Source organism: Pseudophryne corroboree, chromosome 5, assembly GCF_028390025.1.
Source record: "Pseudophryne corroboree isolate aPseCor3 chromosome 5, aPseCor3.hap2, whole genome shotgun sequence".
NCBI classification, from domain to species: Eukaryota; Metazoa; Chordata; class Amphibia; order Anura; family Myobatrachidae; genus Pseudophryne; species Pseudophryne corroboree.
In genome coordinates this window covers 492,267,442-492,290,116 of record NC_086448.1, presented here as the reverse complement: position 1 = coordinate 492,290,116, position 22,675 = coordinate 492,267,442, and the positions used below count along the sequence as shown (strand labels likewise).

The 22,675-nt window shown below is 45.5% G+C and overlaps 1 protein-coding gene across 1 annotated transcript in view; it reads right to left on the bottom strand.

Moving 5' to 3' along the window:
* Positions 1 to 22,675, bottom strand: part of C5H5orf22 (chromosome 5 C5orf22 homolog) — a 236,848-nt gene that overhangs the window by 139,814 nt on the left and 74,359 nt on the right. The window lies entirely within an intron of this gene.

Genomic DNA, 22,675 nt, shown 5'->3' with positions numbered 1-22,675 from the left:
CTGAATCTATTTGTAATTGTCTATGGCATGGGTTAAATAAATGCATTGGTAACTCATAAATGGTGATTTATTTTTGACCAAGGACGGCTGATTATTCCTGAGCAGACTGAAAATCAGCTGTTTAGAAAAAAAAAAAAAATTGACCTTCCAAAAATGGCCGCTGCTCCTCCCCTTTCCACATCCATGAGGGTTACACAAAATGGAGGACAGACCATGCGGCTTCCTTTGTCACAAAAAAAAAAAATCACCATGCAAGCCCCTGAAGTTATTTTAGGCCTGAGTTAAAAAAAAAAAAAAAAAAAAAAAAACAACAACACTATATCAAGGCTTTTGCAGCAACTTTTAAATATACTTTTAAACCTACTTAAACAGATAAGCAATCCAATCTGAATCAAACACAATATGACTCATTTGAACCTTGTTTTGCAACAATATGGTCAGATATGCAGAGTACAGGTGTGTGCGTGTGTTACATGTGTTGCGTGCGCAGTTGGTACCAAACAGAAATTAAAACAGATTTAAAAGACAATAGCTTAACGTTCTTACCTTTCGGTTTCCGGATCCCACTAGCATCCCTACAAACCAAGCGGAGCAGACGCTTATCTGATCAGCACTACTGTATCCCCAACCACCAAACGGCTAACAGGGGATACTACCTTCCCGCCCTTTGCTGATGGATAAAGTCTGCCTGGTTCCGCTAGGTTGCGGATATGAGGAGGCCCGGATGAGTCCCCCAATTGATAATGTCAAATTTCACCTTTAAACGTAAGCCATATACTTATTATGGACTGAGTACGCTATTGGCGCACTGAGTACCGTAAGGGTACGCACTTAGCGTAGCAGACGCTAGGCCGTGGTCGCGAGACACGAGCGGCACAGACGCTCACAGAATGATATACAGTAAACCTTAAGTAATGAAACAGTGTAAGGATATGCTTATACTTTAAACCTTAGCAGCAAAGCACTATACCTTTAAAACTTTAAGTAGCGCTGGTGATACAAAGTATCAGCAGTGCATACACCTTAACAATGCTTATACACCTTAACAATGCTTAAACAGGTTAAACCACTTTGAAAGCCCTGGCAGGAAAGTGACAACACAGCACTGATTTGTATTTGAAAAACCACATGGTTCTAAGGCCACTGTGGATAGATTCTAATAAAAGGTTAAATAATACATATCATACACTACAAACTAACATCAAAATCTAACACAATAACAAGGAATAATATGAACAATAGCGAACGATCGCAAACACAAGCAAACAGAATGAGTACACAATGAGTACACAATGAGAACAAATGGCAAACACAGAGGATAACAAAATGGCTACAGAGAAACTTACATACATGGGGATGATTCGCAAGCGCGTCCTGGATTCCAGCCCTCAGCCTTCAATGTGAAAACCTTGCAGAGAGAGTGAGTGACTGGCCCAGCAATGGTGGTCCTTATATACACAGCATACAGTAACAATACAATGATCCCTATAACCTCATGGTTCATTGGACACAGGAATGTGTCTCTGCATTATAACAAAAGGTCATAGGTGGGTTCGAACAGGTGGGCTGTGTCTCTCCCCAACTGCTGTAGTGGGTGGTATCCTCTGGATTCACCCCGCATGGATAATGAACAGCAAATATAGTAAATGTCTATAAACTACTTTTGTACATAACTATGCGCAGGAGCGAGCATTCTCTTCCTAACCAACACCGAAATGTTACTATTAAAATACTCTACAGCTGGATACTAGACACAACCATTCAACCTTTAACTGACCCTTCCCATCATGCAAAGAGGAATTTCTCTGTCCAAGAACAGTTTTAAACTAAACATACTTTCTGACATTGTTAAGGGGAATATTCACTATAAAACACACTATGTGGATTAAATATGCTATGATCAAGTCGCCCGCTTCACGCTCACAAACCCTACCGTAAATGCGCATACCACACGCCAAAGCGCACGGCCGTAGAAGCTCTTTTACGCGAAGTGCGAATATGCGCACGCACGGCAGGGCGTGTGCTCGCGCAGCGGGCATGTGCATGGGGTTAGTACAAGGCATGTGATTCATGATATTTTTCAACACCATTTGACAACACCAAGATTGGCAAATTCGCCACTGGCGCCCTGTGCTCTTCGCAGATGAAAGCAGGTTCTCACTGAGCACATGTGACAGACGTGACAGAGTCTGGAGACGCCAAGGAGAACGTTCTGCTGCCTGCAACATCCTCCAGCATGACCGGTTTGGCAGTGGGTCTGTAATGGTGTGGGGTGGAATTTCTTTGGGGGGCCGCACAGCCCTCCTTGTGCTCGCAAGAGGTAGCCTGACTGCCATTAGGTACCGAGATGAGATCCTCAGACCCCTTGTGAGACCATATGCTGGTGCGATTGGCCCTGGGTTCCTCCTAATGCAAGACAATGCTAGACATCATGTGGCTGGAGTGTGTCAGCAGTTCCTGCAAGACGAAGGCATTGATGCTATGGACTGGCCCGCCCATTCCCCAGACCTGAATCCAATTGAGCACATCATGTCTCGCTCCATCCACCAACCCTTGTTGCACCACAGACTGTCCAGGAGTTAGCGGATGCTTTAGTCCAGGTCTGGGAGGAAAGCCCTCAGAAGACCATCCGCCACCTCATCAGGAGCATGCCCAGGCATTGTAGGGAGGTCATACAGGCACGTGGAGGCCACACACACTACTGAGCCTCATTTTGACTTGTTTTAAGGACATTACATCAAAGCTGGATCAGCCTGTAGTGTGTTTTTCCACTTTAATTTTGAGTGCGACTCCAAATCCAGACCTCCATGGGTTAATAAATTTGATTTCCATTGATAATTTTTGTGTGATTTTGTTGTCAGCACATTCAACTATGTAAAGAACAAAGTATTTAATAAGAATATTTCATTCATTTCTAGGATGTTATTTTAGTGTTCCCTTTATTTTTTTGAGAATATATATATATATATATATATATATATATATATATATATATATATATATATATATATATATATACACATACATACACACACACACACACACACACACACACACACACACACATATAAGCGGATTGTCCGGAACTGTCGGGTCCCTAGCGACATTAATGTGTTCTGAATGTGTATGACCATGTACTGAAATGCCCCAGTTGTGGATCTAGCAGGAAACCTTATGGTCGAGAGAAAACCTAGTATTCGTCGACAGCAGGGAGTAGTAACCAGGCAAAATAACATTCTTGCAACCCTGAGGGGTCCGAGAGAAGTATAAATATATAATTTTAATAACACCTCCCCACATATACTGCCATGTCTGTGCTCGAGGCTACAGGCCCATAGAACCGTACCATACATATAAATATATATACAGGTATAAGGCAGTTACAGCATCTTAATTTACACCCAGTAAGAACAGTTGGTGCTAACAGGGCCACCCACATACTACTGTGTCTCCCCTACAGTGTTTACTTTTAACAAGCATACAACTACCGACCTGCTGATACTGCATCTACCGAATCAAGTACCAACAGGCGTCGGCGATGCCGACAGTGATCCTCACAGCTGTTTGTGACAGAACACTCACGCATGTCGACTAAAAAGCTATAGTGGGTATATCTGACAGGGAACACACAGCGATATATGCACAACAATAATGATTACATGCCCATTATCTAAAATAGTGCTATACAGGTTGAGTATCCCTTTTTCAAAATGCTTGGGACCAGAGGTATTTTGGATATGGGATTTTTCCGTATTTTGGAATAATTGCATACCATAATGAGCTATCATGGCGATGGGACCTAAATCTAAGCACAGAATGCATTTATGTTACATATACACCTTATACACACAGCCTGAAAGTAATTTTAGCCAATATTTTTTATAACTTTGTGCATTAAACAAAGTGTGTCTACATTCACACAATTCATTTATGTTTCATATGCAACTTATACACACAGCCTGAAGGTCATTTAATACAATATTATTAATAACTTTGTGTATTAAACAAAGTTTGTGTACATTGAGCCATCAAAAAACAAAGGTTTCACTATCTCACTCTCACTCAAAAAAGTCCGTATTTCGGAATATTCCGTATTTCGGAATATTTGGATATGGGATACTCAACCTGTATTTCCTTCTATATAGCACTAAAAAGAGGATTTTGGTACTTACCGATAAATCCATTTCTCTGAATCCTCTAGGGGACACTGGAGCATCCATTTACATTAGGGGTGTGAAGCTTGTAACCGGAGGTGTGGCACAATCTAAAATTAGCATTGTGTGCACAGCCGGCTCCTCCCCCTTCACATCCCTCCTCCCTCAGTTTGGAAAATTTGACTGAGAGAATAGGACATGATACTATAGCACCTGGCGAGGAACCGAACCATACAACATGTCAAACAGTATCCAAGAAACGGTTAACCGATAAACGAACACTTTTTGTACGAACTGTTTAAACCAGAACTTCGAACACAGCAGGCCGACAGCACCGATGCGGGCGTCCAGTGTCCCCTAGAGGATTCAGAGAAATGGATTTATCGGTAAGTACCAAAATCCTCTTTTCTCTTTCATCCACTAGGGGACACTGGAGCATCCATTTACATTAGGGGACGTCCCAAAGTTATCCCCAAGGGAGGGAGTGCTGTCGGTGGCCTGCAAAACTAAACGTCCAAACTTAGAGTCTCCGGACGCAAAGTTATCAAACCTGTAATCTTTTGTGAACGTGTGGGCTAAAGACCACGATGCCACTCTGCAAGGTTGAGTAGTGGAAACACCTCTGGCATCCGCCCATGAGGCCCCCACTGATCGGGTGGTAGAAGCACCCGCCTGAATCGAAACCTGTGTTACAGGAAATATAAGCTTGCCGAATGGCAAGTCAAATCCGTCTAGACAAAAGACTGCATAGGTGCAGGCCAAAACTTCTTTGGCCCATCTAAAAACAAAACAAATGGTCCGACCTTCGGAAAAGTCGATGTAACCTACACGTATACCCCTAAAAGCTCGGACAACATGCAAAGACACGTCCCCATTTGCAAGACCCATCTGCAAGATCCTAGGAAGAGGGGACCATGCATGGCTGGTTTACGTGAACCCCGAAACAAACTTTGGAAGGAAATCTGTTCCTGTACGGACTTCCGCCCTATACGCCTGAAAAATGAAAAAAAAAAAAAGGACGTCTACCCTATAGGGCTCCCAACTCATGAACCCGCCTGGCCGAAATTAAGGCCAGCAATAATGTGATCTCCCAAGAGAGATATTTCAGGTCTTTCTTGCAAACGGCTCAAAAGTTGGAGTTCTCAAGAACTCCAACTCCAAAATCAAGTCCACCAGCGCAGTGGGAGGACGAAAAGGGGAACGTATGCTCAGAACCCCCAATGAAAAGGTTTGACCTCTGGCAAGGATGCCAACCGCCGTAGAAATAGGATGGAGAGAGCCGAAAGTTGAACCTTCAGAACGCCCAGTATCAGTTCTACTTCTAGACCGGCCTGAAGGAAAATTAGAAGTCTGGATAAGTGGAAGTTCGTCAAATTCCACCCACGTACTTGACGCCAGGCCATATATCTCTTCCAATCTATGTAGTAGTACATGATTGTGACCAGCTACCTAGCGACAAACATCGTAGAAATGGCCGTTCTTGGTATCCCTCTGTCTCTTAAGATCCGGGTTTCAAGAACCACACCATTCAATGCGACCTGTGCAGGACTGGGTGTTGAAACGGTCTCTGAGATAACAGGTCCTCCCTCCGAGGCCACCGCCAAGGATCTTCCCCTAGTAATCCTTGCAGTTCTGAGTACAACTCCTGCGGGATCAGTCTTGTGCGATCGGGATCGCCCACATTAGTTCTTATTTCAACCCTTTCAGAACCTCGGTATGAGTGGGAAAGGAGGAAAAATGTAAACCCTCCTGCAACACCAAAGAAGCGTTAATGCTTCCACTCCGTCTGCTATTGGATCCATTGTCCTGGACACCTATCTGGGCAGCTGATGGTTTTGTCCAGACGTCATTAGGTCCACTTGAGGTAGACCCCATTTCCATACCACAATGTCGAACATCCGTGTAGTTTCACTCTCCCGGATGCATGTCCTGGCGACATGAGAGAATCTGCTTTCCCAGTATTCATCCCCTGAAATGAACACTGCCGAGAGGATGATGCGTTGCCTTTCTGCCGACAACAAGAACCTTGTGTCAGCCCTTGGCGCCTTCCCGCTCATTGTTCCTCCTTGACGGTTTAAGCAAGCAGTCGTCATGACATTGTCCGACCGTATCCTGACGTGTTGACCCATGACTAGGTCTTCAGCTAAGTACACTGCTCTCAGTTTGAAAAGGTTTATGGGCAGGTTGCTCTCCAGTAACGTCCATCTGCCCTGAAACTGATGTTTCTCTAAGACGACACCCAAACCTCTGAAACTGTCGTCTGTTGTCAGGATCCTCTATTCCCAAATGCCGAATCTCTTGCCAGCTGGTAGATTCCTATGTAACAACCTCAATTTAAGGAGGTTCGTATGCGCGTGGAACCCGGATTCTTCTATATAGAAACCAGTGCGAACTTGCTCCCTAAACAATGAGGTTTATCCGGCATTGTTGAAAAAGAAGGCTGTCGTATTGGATAGCCTCGAACGATGCCACCATGGTCCCGAGAAGATGCACACAGAGGTGTAGTGACACCGTGTGTGTGTCCGCAGTTCCCGAGCCACTAAGCTCTGCAGGACCTGGACCTTGCACTCTGGTAGGAACACTCCCAAGTGTACCTTGTCCAAGAGGAGACTGAGGATATTGAATCTGTTGAGTTGGCATGAGGATGGGTTTCTGGAAATTTACAATCCACCCATGTTGCATGAGAAATAGATGAGATGTTTGAACATCCTTGATCAACTGTTCCCGTGCCTTGATTCGGAGATCGTCTAGAAAAGGTAGAGATTATGTTGTGTATGTAAAGGTCTGGTGAGGTTTTGGCCTAGATGCCCCTAAAACCATCCAGACGTGAGCCCACCAACGGGGACCCCAGGTAAGCTGTTAGGCTGTCATGCCATGGTTTTGTCAGCAGGTTTATCCTGCTTTCTGGTTGCTGCCTGTGAGCAGCCTCTATCGAACCCGGGTGTTCAAGCATTGCAGGCGGCCGCTGTTCTAGTTAGGCCACAGCCGACCATTCCTCTGCCCCCACGTACTTGTGTACCGAAACCTCTTCCCCGGGTTCAAAAGGACCGTGATCTAAATGAATGAAAAACTGGTCCCAATTAACCTCTCCGAACTTGTGGAGTGGTTCTTGTATAAGGCGTAGGCATAAAGGTACGCAGTAGCCTGCGAAATCCACTTGTTTAAGCCCTAAGATTGCCGTGTCCTTTTCTGGAAAATCGGCGCTTAGGTTAGATTCAATGAACTCAGCTTTCTCTGTATCAATGAGAAGACCCTCTTCCTCCTTTCGGTATAATAGGAAGAGGTTTCTTAACTGCCTTGCGCACATTTGTTTCTGTATGTGTGGGTGGCGTTATCCTGATGAGAAATTCCTCCACCAATCTTAGTTTTATTCTATTTGCAAAGATGAGCGTGTTGCCTTCCTTCACGCTTTCTCTAACCGCAATCTGGGTTAGCGTGCTTGGCTGGTGCTTTTGACTGAAACAGCAGACACACACATATAGAATATTCAGCAGTACTTTCACCCTTTTAATTAGATAGAGAAAGACCGTAGGGATGATGCAAAAGATAGCCTTTACCTGGTCGGCTGTATCTTCAGAATTAAATTATTATTATTATCTTCCATATAACAGTCTTACAACCCTTGCACCTCCAACTGTGAATCAGCTTTTATGAGCGGGTTTGATGTTCAGTTGCATCCCTTTATTTTCACAGGATCTTTGAAATAGAAGTCCTTGAAAATATAAAGCATAAAGATCTATGATTAATATACAGGAGGATCCTTTGCAGCAGCGACCACTATTCACCAGAAGAGGGAGCCAAATCTATACTTTTAACAGGCCAGATTTCTCCTAAGTAGAGAGAGCCCTCATATTTTAATGTAAGACCCCACCCCCTATTCTGACTGGCTAGGGGTGTGGTTCGTTTTATCGACAGTATCTAGGTCGACAATGTTTAGGTCGACCACTATAGGTCTACAGTCACTAGATCGACATGGATGGAAGGTCGACAGGGTTTCTAGGTCGACATGTGCTCGGTCGACAGGTCTAAAGGTCGACATGAGGATTATTTTTTGTGTCGTTTTCTTCGCTAAGTGACTGGGATCCCAAATTAGTCCACCGCGTCCCCTCGCATGGCTCGCTTCGCTCGCCATGCTTCGGGCATGCCGCCTTCGCTTCGCTCGGCACACTTTACCGTTCCAATCGTAGTCCACGTGGATCGTTAAGTATGAAAAAAATCCCCCCCAAAAAATGTGAAAAACTCATGTCAACCTTTAGACCTGTCGACCTAGCACGTCGACGTAGAAACCCTGTCGACCTTCCATCCATGTCGACCTAGTGACTGTCGACCTATAGTGGTCGACCTAAACATTGTCGACCTAGACACTGTCGATCTTCAGACCGGATCCCACGGACTAGACCTCATGTCCCCACGAAGAGGGGCGTGTTTTCTGCTAGCAGTGACGTTTGGCGCCTATTAGTCCCGAAAAATGGCCGCATTTGAAAATTTTGTGACACATCAATACTGTACAAAGGTACCCTGTGGCCGCCGGAGCCCCTAATGTTGTCCTCGCAGCGCGTTCCACAGCGCGGTGCCTCTGCTGCATGAGTCACCCTCCACCCCGCCGCTCACACAACACCGTCTCTCCCGATCTCATCCATATGCTGCACCGCGGGTTACCTCGCCGCGTGTGCAGCGTAGGAGCGGGAAGGGACGGCTGCAGCTGGCCGGGAGACTGTGACAGCGTCTCCGTGAAGCGGCGGCGGGATGGGGTTGTGCTAAGCTCTGTCCGTTCTTACGTCCGCTCACTCCTGCTACCCCTGCTGCGGCTACACAGATCTCCCCACCGCTGTTAACAGGGGAGATCAGTGTGTAAAAATATAACGTAGCGCTCACTGAGGAGGGGACGCAGGGAGAGCTGGTACTAGATAAAGCTGTGGAGGGAGGGAGAGCGGGGGACGCTGCGCTGCTTTTGTTATTGTAATAAATAGTCATTTGGCAGCAGCGTGGTGTGGGGCTAATAAACGAGTGCTTCTGTTACCACCAGTACTCACGACCACCTCTGAGTCCTCCTCCAGTTGAGAGATGTAGATCCCTTTAGCTGGGATCCTTGTCTCTCCACACTGCAGACACTTGTCCTCCTTTTACTAGGTGGACGGTGTCCTTTATTCTGTTAGTTAAGCCTGCACCCTCCTTCCATTTAGGTGGGATTGGGCATCGTCTTTTTTCCTGTGTTAAAGCCTGCACCCTCCTTCCATTTAGGTGGGATTGGGCAGCTTTCCTTAGGACAAAGCCTGCACCCTCCTTTTAGTTAGGAGGGATTGGGCCAGTATAAAACAATAAAAATTAAAAATATAAATAAATGAAATAAAGAAATTATCTTCAAGGAGCAGGAGCTCCCTTCTTGTGCTTCTTCCTCCTGGCACAATTTTCCAAACTGAGGGAGGAGGGATGTGAAGGGGGAAGAGCCGGCTGTGCACACAATGCTAATTTTAGATTGTGCCACACCTCCGGTTGCAAGCTTCACACCCCTAATGTAAATGGATGCTCCAGTGTCCCCTAGTGGATGAAAGAGAAATAATGTGCCCCCCCTCGTTTGCACTATATACATGCTTTTAGCGGGGACATGGAGAAAATGGCGCTGAATCTTGTTGTGAGGGCTAAGCCCCGCCCCTTCTCGGCGCGCTTCAGCCCCTCTATTAAAAAAACTTGTTTATGCTGGCGGGGGTCCGTATACAGTGCCCACGCACTGTATACATGTTTTATCACCCACAAAGAGGTTTATATTGCTGCCCAGGGCGCCCCCCCCCCCCTCCCTGCGCCCTGCACCCTTGCACAGCCGTTGGTGTGTGGGAGCAATGAGCAATGGCGCGCAGCGCGGGCGCTGCTTTATATTGGCGGGGGTATCGTACAAGGTGCCGGCCACCGAATATGCATCTCTTGCCAGCGGATTTGACCCCCAGTAACTTGCTGCCCAGGGCGCTCCCCCCAGCGCCCTGCACCCTGTGAGTGCCGTTGATGTGTGGGAGCATGGAGCGCAGCGCGACCGCCGCGCTGTACCTCCGTTACTGAAGTCTTCTGCCGTCACTGAAGTCTTCTGTTCTTCACATATTCACCCGGCTTCTTTCTTCTGGCTTCTGTGAGGGGGGTGACGGCGCGGCTCCGGGAACAAGCAGTTAGGCGCACCAAGTGATCGAACCCTCTGGAGCTAATGGTGTCCAGTAGCCAAAGAAGCAGAGCCTTTGAACTAAGAAGAAGTAGGTCTGACTTCTCTCCCCTCAGTCTCACGAAGCAGGGAGCCTGTAGCCAGTAGGTCTCTCTGAAAATAAAAAAACTAACAATAAACTCAGTAGAGCTCCCCTAGTGCGTGTCCAGTCACTCCTGGGCACAGAATCTAACTGAGGTCTGGAGGACGGGCATAGAGGGAGGAGCCAGTTCACACCCATTCAAAGTCTTATAGTGTGCTCATGTCTCCTGCGGATCCCATCTATACCCCACGGTCCTTACGGAGTACCCAGCATCCTCTAGGACGTATGAGAAAAGGAGAATATTTGCAGCAGCCAGATAGGAACAAGAAAGTGCCTCGTGAAAGGATACTGCTGTTTCCATTCGGAGGTATGGCTACGCAAGCACACTGTGCAGTAAGACAGAACAGCCTGTAAGTGATCCATCACCAGTGGGTACCCACTGCACGCAATACACAAAGAAGCCACAGTGTACTATTACTATTAGGCAGACATCTACAGTACATCTGTTGTAAAGATCGGAAAGCGATCAACCATTTGCAGTCCAGGTATTGACCCTGCACCAACTCATCACAAAAAGAGTAAACTGAGCAGATTTTGCACAATAGAGGATCCCACAAATGAGCCAAGAGTACCACAACAGGTACCCAACACAGGTGCTAGCACTTAAGATTTGACTACTTACAGCTACCATTAATTGGTCATTTATTTTGACATTAGATTGACCTTTTATTGCAAATTGCTATCACGTTTCACTACAATACTTCATTGCAATTTGCTACGGTATGATTTTGTTACAATTTATAATAAATTGTTATATTTTCCATAACCGATTTCTATTCTGTACACTTTATATAGACAAACCTATGCACTGGTGAATTACTATATTTTTTTTATAGTCCACTATAACAATACAAGTAAGCGTTTGTATCATTAATCCTGCCAGGCAGCACAAATAAGTACACAATACACCCACTCTAAAAATAGAGCAGCACAACTTTTATTTCCTCAAATCAATGAATGACCAACATAATCTCCATGAGCTATTCAGCCAATTAACACAGTTCACAAAAAAGTTACATGTGTTCTCTATCTATCTATATATATATATATATATCGATGTCCACAAAGGTGGCGGGCGCACTCTCACTGATACAACAATTCTTCAATATTAATGTTCTTTATTGTAGCCTCATACAATCGACGTTTCGATCCTTCCACAGGATCTTTTTCAAGAAAGGCAATACGAAATCATTTGTTCTCTGTATATACAATCATTAGATAATGCCTATAAAAATACAAGATAAGAAGAGACTCAGCCTCCCAGGCCCCATATACGATGGCAGAAAATCTATATAGACAGGGTATCAATGCCCCATTCATATAGTGACTATGCTATAGAATTGGTGCTTAGTGCCAGATAATATTTTAAAGTATTACACACCACCAGCACAAGTGCCACTCATCACCCAGATTTACAGAGAAAACACCTTAGTCCTTTGGATGCATTACGTGCCTAATTTTACCAATGAGCCCGCAGGTGTTTGGGGTATGAAAGATATGTAAAATGTCTAAGCCTCATCACTTACTCATGAGCTCAGCGGCAGCCGTGTCAACATCCTGCGGACTACCAACAACATAAGTGGTCCCATAGCAACTGGGTACAATAAAAAACTGTTAGACATCCCAAAGACTCTCTGTTATCACAAGCAAAAACATGCTGGCTTTTGGGCAATACCCAAAATCCCAATACCCAGACAGGCAGGTTTCAGAGGAGAAGACGAGCCCCCAGGTATATGCGGGAGCTTGCCTCCTCCATTTCTACATCCGACACTGATCCCAATGAGGGTACTCAACAGAGACGTTTTTTAGACCAGGGCTCCGAGTCCACCACACTGGCAGGAAACAACAAAAAAAGCAGTGCAGACCACATCCAAGACGAAGCTGGCACTCGAAGAAGAGGGAGACCAAAAAAGACGTGAATGTCGTCTTCAATCTATCGAGCACACAACTTGACCAGGCTGATTTGTCACTCTTAGCACATGGTTTGTCTTTCGTTCCCACCTGTCATCACAATAGCTTTGAGAGTAGCATTGACCAATTCAAATTTGGTCGGCAATTAAGACTAAAAGAATTTTTTTCTGACAAAACGAGCAAACATACACCTACACCTTTCAAAAAAAGTTCAACATTTGATCCACAAACCCAGAATGCCAGCCTTAAAACATTTCTGAGGGTGGTCCAAAGAGACACTAGTAAATTCTCTCCACCCAGACACTTCGATAATTTATCCCAGTCAGAAATAAAATCATTAACCAAATTGAGAGCAGACCCTAACATCGTTATACGCCCTGCTGATAAGGGCGGGGCGGTGGTTGTTCAAGACTGGCAGGATTACGACCGAGAGATCACACGCCAGTTATCCGATCGTGAGACGTATAAAGAAGTTGAGTCTAATCCTGTACCAGGTATTAAGCGTACCATAGACGAGTGTCTTAGAAGAGGTAAAAACAATGGATGGTTTGACGATGAATTATTTTCTTATTTATCGGTTGAGCATCCCCGGTGTCCAATCTTATACACTCTACCGAAGGTTCATAAAACCTTGGTGCAACCTCCTGGACGTCCAATCATAGCAGCGGAAGGCTCCTTGTTGCAGCCCTTAGCCAAATATGTTGATAGTATTCTACAACCGATTGTTGTCGGCAGTATGAGTTATATAAGGGACACAGGTGATTTTCTTCTGCAATTAAAAAATATTGACTGTAAGTCCACACCTTGCCTTTTGGCCACGATGGATGTAAACTCTTTATATACTGTCATTCCACATGATGGTGGACTTGAAACAGTGCGAACCGCATTGGTATCTCACCCTATACGTATAGTACCTATAGAATGTATTATTGAGTTAACTGAATTGGTCCTACGGTTCAACCATTTTATGTATAAAGATAAGTACTTTATACAACTAGCGGGCACGGCGATGGGGTCCAATTTGGCCCCGTCATATGCCAATTTGTATATGACTGACTATGAAACTACTCAGATTTTTCCACAATATGGTCATCAAATTCTTTTTTATCGTCGATTTATCGATGATATTTTTTTACTTTGGCTAGATACTGAGTTAGCATTTCATACCATGGTCAATAACTTGAACAAGTTGGACCATCCCATAAAATTCACTTCGAGCATTTCGTGCTCTGAAATCAACTTCCTAGATGTCCACATTAGTAAGATCGGGGATATTTTTGTTACCTCAGTTTACAGAAAGCCAACTGATAGAAATCTGACGCTTCATGCGACTAGCCATCATCCTCCTGCACTAAAAGAGAATTTGCCAGTGTCTCAATTTTTGAGAGTATTCAGAATCAACTCTGATAAAACCAACACTGAAACTCAACTTGAAGAGGTTAAAGCACGTTTCCTGGAACGTGGGTATACCCATAAAACACTTTCCCATTGTATGTCTAGGGCCCGAGATATCTTTGCAGGGACACACCCTAGGAATAAGGACAGACTAGACAATCGTTTAGTCTTTGCGACTCGTTACGACAACCACTCTGGGCATCTTAACAAGGTACTTAAGAAACATTGGCCAATTGTGAATACTGATCTAACATTACCTTTCACACGTATGGATCCGCCTATGTTGGCCTACCGTCGAGGCCCTAATCTCAAGCAAATGCTCATGAGACCTGTATTATACCCTAATGCACCTATGTCTACCGCTCAGTTGTTACAACAAAAACCAGGTTGTTTCTCCTGCGGGAGCTGCACCACGTGTCGTTCGATGATGGTGGGACCAACATTTTCCCACCCACACACTGGTTCCACCATTAAACTCAAATATCATTTACATTGTAGATTAGATTTTGTCATCTATATCTTAAAATGCCCATGTGGACTATTTTATGTCGGGTTAACCAGTCGTAACTTCAGGGACAGAATGGCGAACCATCGCTCATCTATACATGTCGCATTGAGTAGTGGTAAATCTGATAAACCGGTGGCTCGCCACTTCATTGAAGCTCGCCACCAAGTGGCGAGTCTCAAATGTAAAATTATTGATTGGGTACCCCCGATGATCACTGGCGGAGACAGAACCAAGAAGTTGAAACAAAGGGAGTGCTTTTGGATCAACCACTTGGATACGGTATCTCCAAGAGGACTAAACGAATGTAACCCCTATGGGGTATTTCTGTAGAGAGTTGCTAAAATATTTATCTTTTTTGTGACCAATTTATTTTTGTGATCAAAATATTTCTTTAGTGATCATTCATGTTGTGATCGTTTTGTATGTAGGTCTTTATTTATATATTTTTTTGTATGTAGGTCTTTGTTTATGCATTTGTTTTTATGTTTAATGTGTGTGTTTTTATGTGTCAGCCCATCCACTCAGGTCCCTGATGGCTAGAAATTAAACTATTAAATAAATAAATATTTAAGATCAACTCATTACACACACACACCCAGCTAACATACACTAGAGATACTAAAGCTTCTTTTTGAATATTTGGATTAAGTATGTTTAAACCCCGGGTTGCTGAGATGGACAGTGAAAGTGCCAATCTGGTTTGTTTTGGTGTTTAAAAATGAGCAGGTGGGGTCAGCATATAGAGTCCAGGTGATACAGATTAGCCTGAATCCAACATCTCCCTCAGACTAGTGAATTCATATATTATGGCCGCAGCGTCAGTCTGAGACATGACGCGCGTCCACTTCCGGTATGTGGAACGCACCACTTCCGGGAGGTGGAACGCAAGACGCGGCGTGTAACTTATACACTGAAGCCTCAGCGTCCTTAGCACTGCTTGCACGAGCACTACCGGTGGATGAATGGCCGGGCATAGGAGCCACTGTATATTCAACTACATTAATTATAAACACGAATTTTTCCTCTGAGTGAGGCGGTTTTCAGGCCTATGCGGATCTACTTCCGGTTTGAGGGTATATAAACTTCCGGGGTAAGGATGTCCACAGCATGTCTCCTGGGAACACATGGCTGATGCTGACTCCTGGTAAGCACCCCTTTTGTGTAATTTGTGCTTCATTACTTGTGTTATATAGTGAGATTTGAACTGCTATACATCGCTTTAAACAGGTTGGATTGATTAGCACATAGGAACAACAGTGAACCCAGGATACAGCACACTGGGATGGTGATCCTTATAGGTAAAAGCCTGTTTAAACAGCATGTTTTTGCTTGTGACAACAGAGAGTCTTTGGGATGTCTAACAGTTTTTTATTGTACCCAGGTGCTATGGGACCACTTATGTTGTTGGTAGTCCGCAGGATGTTGACACGGCTGCCGCTGAGCTCATGAGTAAGTGATGAGGCTTAGACATTTTACATATCTTTCATACCCCAAACACCTGCGGGCTCATTGGTAAAATTAGGCACGTAATGCATCCAAAGGACTAAGGTGTTTTCTCTGTAAATCTGGGTGATGAGTGGCACTTGTGCTGGTGGTGTGTAATACTTTAAAATATTATCTGGCACTAAGCACCAATTCTATAGCATAGTCACTATATGAATGGGGCATTGATACCCTGTCTATATAGATTTTCTGCCATCGTATATGGGGCCTGGGAGGCTGAGTCTCTTCTTATCTTGTATTTTTATAGACATTATCTAATGATTGTATATACAGAGAACAAATGATTTCGTATTGCCTTTCTTGAAAAAGATCCTGTGGAAGGATCGAAACGTCGATTGTATGAGGCTACAATAAAGAACATTAATATTGAAGAATTGTTGTATCAGTGAGAGTGCGCCCGCCACCTTTGTGGACATCGATATATTCAGCGGACTTCGTTCTGTTGGGATAGCACCCACCCTTGAATAACTGATGCGAGTACAGGACCTCTGTGTTAGAGATATATATATATATATATATATATATATATATCTCTATCTATCTATCTATCTATCTATCTATCTATATCTATATATATCTATATATATATATCTATATATATAGTGGAACGGCGAGCGGCACTCAGCCCAATAGACAACAGCAAAGAGTCAAGCGTATGTAACAACGTTTCAATGCATCCGCATTGTCGTCAGGTTTATTAAGAATGACAAAACAAACATACCTTTTATCACTGTGCCACCCACGTGAAGAAGCATCGGCTTCCGGGAACAGGACCACGCACCCGACCGGCGGCCGTATCTGATGACATCATCAGAAACATACAAAGTGCACACCCCCACCGGATGAACATGCTGCCATGGAAACAGAGAAACAAATGCTCAATATGCAAAACGCAAAGCACTAAAGAGGCTATTGCAGCCGCAAGTATTTACATGATATCATAAGGAGAAATATAAAAACCGATGCTTCTTCACGTGGGTGGCACAGTGATAAAAGGTATGTTTGTTTTGTCATTCTTAATAAACCTGACGACAATGCGGATGCATTGAAACGTTGTTACATACGCTTGACTCTTTGCTGTTGTCTATTGGGCTGAGTGCCGCACGCCGTTCCACTACATCTCACCACATATGTGAGGGCACCGGCCGCAGCTACTTTTGTTATTTGGAGTGCCAGACTCCCTTCCGTGTATGTATATGTATATATATATATATATATATATATATATATATATATATATATATATATATATATATATATATAATAAGAATTTACTTACCGATAATTCTATTTCTCGGAGTCCGTAGTGGATGCTGGGGTTCCTGAAAGGACCATGGGGAATAGCGGCTCCGCAGGAGACAGGGCACAAAAAAGTAAAGCTTTACTAGGTCAGGTGGTGTGCACTGGCTCCTCCCCCTATGACCCTCCTCCAGACTCCAGTTAGGTACTGTGCCCGGACGAGCATACACAATAAGGGAGGCATTTTGAATCCCGGGTAAGACTCATACCAGCCACACCAATCACACCGTACAACTTGTGATCTAAACCCAGTTAACAGTATGACAACAGAAAGGGCCTCTTAAAGATGGCTCCTTAACAATAACCCGAATTAGTTAACAATAACTATGTACAAGTATTGCAGATAATCCGCACTTGGGATGGGCGCCCAGCATCCACTACGGACTCCGAGAAATAGAATTATCGGTAAGTAAATTCTTATTTTCTCTATCGTCCTAAGTGGATGCTGGGGTTCCTGAAAGGACCATGGGGATTATACCAAAGCTCCCAAACGGGCGGGAGAGTGCGGATGACTCTGCAGCACCGAATGAGAGAACTCCAGGTCCTCCTTTGCCAGGGTATCAAATTTGTAAAATTTTACAAACGTGTTCTCCCCCGACCACGTAGCTGCTCGGCAGAGTTGTAATGCCGAGACCCCTCGGGCAGCCGCCCAAGATGAGCCCACCTTCCTTGTGGAGTGGGCTTTTACAGTTTTAGGCTGTGGCAGGCCTGCCACAGAATGTGCAAGTTGAATTGTGTTACAAATCCAACGAGCAATCGACTGCTTAGAAGCAGGTGCGCCCAACTTGTTGGGTGCATACAATATAAACAGCGAGTCAGATTTTCTGACTCCAGCCGTCCTTGCAATGTATATTTTTAAGGCTCTGACAACGTCCAACAACTTGGAGTCCTCCAAGTCGCTAGTGGCCGCAGGCACCACAATAGGTTGGTTCAGATGAAATGCTGATACCACTTTAGGGAGAAAATGCGGACGAGTCCGCAGTTCTGCCCTATCCGAATGGAAGATTAGATAAGGACTTTTATAAGATAAAGCCGCCAATTCAGATACTCTCCTGGCAGAGGCCAGGGCTAGTAACATAGTCACTTTCAATGTGAGATATTTCAAATCCACCTTTTTCAATGGTTCAAACCAATGGGATTTGAGGAAATCTAAAACTACATTTAGATCCCACGGTGCCACCGGAGGCACCACAGGAGGCTGTATATGCAGTACTCCCTTGACAAAAGTCTGGACCTCAGGGACAGAGGCCAATTCTTTTTGGAAGAATATTGACAGGGCCGAAATTTGAACCTTAATGGATCCCAATTTGAGACCCATAGATAATCCTGATTGCAGGAAATGTAGGAAACGACCCAGTTGGAATTCCTCCGTCGGAACCCTCCGATCCTCGCACCACGCTACATATTTTCGCCAAATGCGGTGATAATGTTTCACGGTGACTTCCTTCCGTGCCTTAATCAAGGTAGGAATGACTTCTTCTGGAATGCCTTTCCCTTTTAGGATCTGGCGTTCAACCGCCATGCCGTCAAACGCAGCCGCGGTAAGTCTTGAAAAAGACAGGGACCCTGCTGTAGCAGGTCCCTTCTCAGAGGTAGAGGCCACGGTTCGTCCGTGAGCATCTCTTGAAGTTCCGGATACCAAGTCCTTCTCGGCCAATCCGGAACCACTAGTATTGTTCTTACTCTTCTTTGCCGTATGATCTTCAATACCTTTGGTATGAGCGGCAGAGGAGGAAACACATACACTGACTGGTACACCCAAGGAGTTACCAGTGCGTCCACAGCTATTGCCTGTGGATCTCTTGACCTGGCGCAATATTTGTCCAGTTTCTTGTTGAGGCGAGACGCCATCATGTCTACAATTGGTCTTTCCCAACGGTCTATTAACATGTTGAAGACTTCTGGATGTAGACCCCACTCTCCCGGATGAAGATCGTGTCTGCTGAGGAAGTCTGCTTCCCAGTTGTCCACGCCCGGGATGAACACTGCTGACAGTGCTATCACGTGATTCTCCGCCCAGCGAAGAATCTTGGCAGCTTCTGCCATTGCACTCCTGCTTCTTGTGCCGCCCTGCCTGTTTACATGGGCGACCGCCGTGATGTTGTCCGACTGAATCAACACCGGCTTTCCTTGCAGGAGAAGTTCCGCCTGGCTTAGAGCATTGTAGATTGCTCTTAGTTCCAGAATGTTTATGTGAAGAGACTTTTCCAGACTCGTCCATACTCCCTGGAAGTTTCTTCCTTGTGTGACTGCTCCCCAGCCTCTCAGGCTGGCGTCCGTGGTCACCAGGATCCAATCCTGAATGCCGAATCTGCGGCCTTCTAATAGGTGAGCCTTCTGCAACCACCACAGAAGTGACACCCTTGTCTTTGGTGACAGGGTTATTCGCAGGTGCATCTGCAGATGCGACCCTGACCATTTGTCCAACAGATCCCTTTGGAATATTCTTGCATGGAATCTGCCGAATGGAATTGCTTCGTAAGAAGCCACCATTTTTCCCAGGACTCTTGTGCATTGATGTACTGACACTTTTCCTGGTTTTAGGAGGTTCCTGACCAGATCGGATAACTCCTTGGCTTTTTCCTCTGGAAGGAAAACCTTTTTCTGAACCGTGTCCAGAATCATTCCTAGGAACAGCAGACGAGTTGTCGGGATTAAATGGGATTTTGGAATATTCAGAATCCACCCGTGTTGTCTTAGCACCTCTTGAGATAGTGCTAAAGCTGTCTCCAGCTGATCTCTGGACCTTGCCCTTATTAGGAGATCGTCCAAGTATGGGATAACTAATACGCCTTTTCTTCGAAGAAGAATCATCATCTCGGCCATTACCTTGGTAAAGACCCGAGGCGCCGTGGACAATCCGAACGGCAGCGTCTGAAACTGATAGTGACAGTTTTGAACAATGAACCTGAGGTACCCCTGGTGTGCGGGGTAAATCGGAACGTGTAGATACGCATCCTTGATGTCCAAGGATACCATAAAGTCCCCTTCTTCCAGGTTCGCTATCACTGCTCTGAGTGACTCCATCTTGAACTTGAACTTTTTTATGTAGAGGTTCAAGGACTTCAGATTTAGAATAGGCCTTACCGAGCCATCCGGCTTCGGTACCACAAATAGAGTGGAATAATACCCCTTTCCTTGTTGTAATAGGGGTACTTTGACTATCACCTGCTGAGCGTACAGCTTGTGAATGGCTTCCAACACCCTCTCCCTTTCGGAAGAGACGGTTGGTAAGGCAGACTTCAGGAAACGATGAGGAGGATCCGTCTCTAATTCCAACCTGTACCCCTGAGATATTATCTGCAGGATCCAGGGGTCTACCTGCGAGTGAGCCCACTGCGCGCTGTAATTTTTGAGACGGCCCCCCACTGTCCCCGAGTCCGCTTGAGAGGCCCCAGCGTCATGCTGAGGTTTTTGCAGGAGCCGGGGAGGGCTTCTGTTCCTGGGAAGGAGCTGCCTGTTGGTGTCTCTTCCCTCTTCCTCTGCCTCGTGGCAGGTACGACAAGCCCTTTGCTCTCTTATTTTTGTAGGAGCGAAAAGGCTGCGGTTGAAAGGTCGGTGCCTTTCTCTGTTGGGGAGTGACTTGAGGTAAAAAAGTGGATTTCCCGGCAGTAGCCGTGGCCACCAAGTCTGATAGACCAACTCCAAATAACTCCTCCCCTTTATACGGCAAAACCTCCATGTGACGTTTTGAATCCGCATCGCCTGTCCACTGTCGTGTCCATAAGGCTCTTCTGGCTGAAATGGACATAGCACTCACCCGAGATGCCAGTGTGCAAATATCCCTCTGTGCATCACGCATATAGATAAATGCATCCTTTATTTGTTCTAACGACAGTAAAACATTGTCCCTATCTAGGGTATCAATATTTTCAATCAGGGATTCTGACCAAACTACTCCAGCACTGCACATCCAGGCAGTTGCTATAGCTGGTCGTAGTATAACACCTGCATGTGTGTATATATTCTTTTGAATAACTTCCATCTTTCTATCTGATGGATCCTTAAGTGCGGCCGTCTCAGGAGAGGGTAACGCCACTTGTTTGGATAAGCGTGTGAGCGCCTTGTCCACCTTAGGGGGTGTTTCCCAGCGCGCCCTAACCTCTGGCGGGAAAGGGTATAATGCCAATAACTTTTTTGAAATTATCAACTTTTTATCAGGAGCAACCCACGCTTCATCACACACGTCATTTAATTCTTCTGATTCAGGAAAAACTGTTTGTAGTTTTTTCACACCATACATAATACCCTGTTTTACGGTATCTGTAGTATCAGCTAAATGTAACGTCTCCTTCATTGCCAAAATCATATAACGTGTGGCCCTACTGGAAAATACGTTTGAATTTCTACCGTCGTCACTGGAATCAGTGCCCGTGTCTGGGTCTGTGTCGACCGACTGAGGCAAAGGGCGTTTTACAGCCCCTGACGGTGTTTGAGGCGCCTGGACAGGCATTAATTGATTGTCCGGCCGCCTCATGTCCTCAACTGACTGTTTAAGGGAAGATAAACCATCACGTAATTCCACAAATAAAGGCATCCATTCTGGTGTCGACCCCCTGGGGGGTGACATCTGCATATTTGGCAATTGCTCCGCCTCCACACCAATATCGTCCTCATACATGTCGACACCACGTACCGACACACACCGCAAACTCACAGGGAATGCTCTAATGAAGACAGGACCCACTAGCCCTTTTGGGGAGACAGAGGGAGAGTCTGCCAGCACACACCACAAAGCGCTATATATACAAGGGATATCCTTATATTAAGTGCTCCCTTATAGCTGCTTTAATATATATATATATAGCCATTAATGTGCCCCCCCTCTCTGTTTTACCCTGTTTCTGTAGTGCAGTGCAGGGGAGAGACCTGGGAGCCGTTCTGACCAGCGGAGCTGTGACAGAAAATGGCGCCGTGTGCTGAGGAGATAGGCCCCGCCCCTTTTTCGGCGGGTTCTTCTCCCGCTATTTTTCCAGTCAGGCAGGGGTTAAATATCTCCATATAGCCCCTATGGGCTATATGTGAGGTATTTTTAGCCTTGTATAAGGTTTATATTTGCCTCTCAGAGCGCCCCCCCCCCAGCGCTCTGCACCCTCAGTGACTGCCCAGTGAAGTGTGCTGAGAGGAAAATGGCGCACAGCTGCAGTGCTGTGCGCTACCTTATGAAGACTGAGGAGTCTTCAGCCGCCGGTTTCCGGACCTCTTCACGCTTCAGCATCTGCAAGGGGGGTCGGCGGCGCGGCTCCGGGACCGGACTCCACGGCTGGGCCTGTGTTCGATCCCTCTGGAGCTAATGGTGTCCAGTAGCCAAGCAGCAAATCCACTCTGCATGCAGGTGAGTTTACTACTTTCCCCCTAAGTCCCACGTTGCAGTGATCCTGTTGCCAGCAGGACTCACTGTAAAGAAAAAAACCTAAACTAAACTTTCTCTAAGCAGCTCTTTAGGAGAGCCACCTAGATTGCACCCTTCTCGTTCGGGCACAAAATCTAACTGGAGTCTGGAGGAGGGTCATAGGGGGAGGAGCCAGTGCACACCACCTGACCTAGTAAAGCTTTACTTTTTTGTGCCCTGTCTCCTGCGGAGCCGCTATTCCCCATGGTCCTTTCAGGAACCCCAG